Source organism: Alexandromys fortis, unplaced genomic scaffold, assembly GCF_014885135.2.
Source record: "Alexandromys fortis isolate MF-2015 unplaced genomic scaffold, M_Fortis_MF-2015_v1.1 scaffold_344, whole genome shotgun sequence".
NCBI classification, from domain to species: domain Eukaryota; kingdom Metazoa; phylum Chordata; class Mammalia; order Rodentia; family Cricetidae; genus Alexandromys; species Alexandromys fortis.
The window spans coordinates 312,839-315,099 of record NW_026068226.1 but is presented as its reverse complement, the minus strand read 5'-3'; positions in this window follow the sequence as shown (position 1 = coordinate 315,099).

Sequence of the window (2,261 nt, the reverse complement as noted above, 5' to 3'; positions counted from 1 at the left end):
AAAAAAAAAAAAAAAAAAAAAAAAAAAAAAAAACAAATTGAGCCAGGTGGTGGTGGCTCACACTTTGAATCCCATCACTTGGGAGGCAGAGGCAGGTGGATCTCACAGTGGGAACTCCTTCAGCCAATGACCTTTGAGATGCTGAACCACTTTGGGTGTGGTCTTGGGTACTGGGTACTATAAAAACATGTAGAAACAGCACACCCTCTCTTGGCTGCCAGATTCTTTCTGTTCCTGTTCCCCACTCATGCAGAGGACTGTTGATCTGTTAGTCTTTAGTATACTCTATTCTGAGCTAGTGTGGGATTACTCTATTGTTATCCTGTACAAATCTCTGTGATTTCAAGGCCAGCCTGGTCTACAGAGTGAGTTCCAGGACAGCCAGAGTGGTACATAGAGGAACCCTGTCTCAAAAAACTAAAAGTATGAAGCAATCTAGGACAAGTAACACTGTGTCCTCTTCTATTTCCTAGCTCTCTGGGAGGCTGAGCATCCTTTTGTGCTGTGTGTGGATTCTCTGCACTGTGGCAGCCTGAATCTGCAGAAGTTTGTCATCTTGGGTAAGGACCCTACGGATTTGTAAATGTCTGTCAGTGGGCCAGGTTCTCCCTCTAGTGGCAGACCCAGAGAAAAAGGTGGAGGCTCTGTAATTGGTAACTTTTTTTTTTTCCCCCTGGAACTTGTTCTGTAGACCAGGCTGGCCTCAAACCCAGAGATCCTCCTGCCCCTGCTTCCCGAGTGCTGGGATTAAAGGAGAGGACCACCACCACAAGCTGAGGCTGTCTTTCAGGGTTGTTGTTAAATTAATGCCTCCGGTGCCTGTCAAAATTAACCGCGGGTACTGGAGATATAGCTCACTCAGTAAATGTTTATCATGCAAGTATGAGAAACAGAGTTCGATTCCCTAGCATGTGAAAAGACAGAAAAGGTGGCACTAATTTTTTTCTCCTTGAGTCAGGGTTTCTCCGTGTAGCCGTGACTGTCCTGTTGCTGTGCAGAACATGCTGGCCTTGATCTCACAGAGATCTGCCTGTCTAAGTTGCACCACCGCTGACCAGCTAGCACTCACTTTTGATGCCGGTACTGGAGAGAAAAGACAGGCAGATTCCTTGTGCTCACTGGTCAGACAGCCTTGTATAATTGGTGAGCTCCAGGTCCCATGAAGAAAGATGCCTGAAGCTGACCTCTGGCTTCCACACACATGCATACATACACAGGATTCACAATGGGATACCTACTGTCAACAGGGTGGGAGCAAGTCCTTTCTCACACATGGACTTGTTACAGGCCTTCTGGGTTAAAGTTGGCTCTATTCAACAAAGCTCTTCAAAACCCAGGCTGGGCATGTAGCTCAGTGGGTGGAGCACTTGTCAATCATATGTGTAGTTCTGGGTTCAGTCTTCAGCACCACATAAAACCAGTTGTGAAGCTGGGTGAAGTGGTACACACCTTTCATCCCCGCACTTGGGAGACAGAGGCAGGTGGATCCCTGTGTTTGAGTACAGTTTGGTCTGTAGAGCAAGTTCTAGGACAACTAGGTCTACATAGAGAAACCCTGTCCAGAAAGACAAAAAAATTACTTGAATGCTGGACTTGTTCAAATGTACTTTTATAATCTCAGCACCTGAGGTAGGAGGATATCCTGGGCTACTTGCAAGACCCTGTCTTGGAACTGGAGAGGTGGCTCAGCAGTTAAAAAAGGCACTTATGCAATCATGAGGGCTCATGTTCAGATCCCAAGCCCAGGTCTGTGGCTCTAACATCCTCTTCTGGTTGCCCAGAGTGCACAATGCTGGGATTACAAAGCATACACCACCACATTTACTTTTCCATGGTGTTGAGATTAATTTGGCCATGGTGAACAAGCACTCTGTCAGCCATGGAAGTGTGCACACATGCACATGTCTTTAAAAGAAAAACACCGTGGGCTGGAGAGATGACCCAATAGTTCATTTATGGAAGCTTTAAAGCTCTAACCTTGGGCTGGAGAGATGGCTCATTGGTTAAGAGCTCTGCCTGCTCTTTCAAAGGTCCTGAGTTCAATTCCTGGCAACCACATGGTGGCTCACAACCATCTGTAATGAGATTTGGTGCCCTCTTCTGGCCTTCAGGGATACATGCACACAGAGCACTGTATACATAATAAATAAGTAAAATTTATAAATAAAAATAAAATAGAAGAGCTAGTTCCAGAACAGGCTCTGTAGCTACAGAGAAACCCTGTCTTGAAAAACAAAAACAAAAAAATCTGAGGGGTAAGA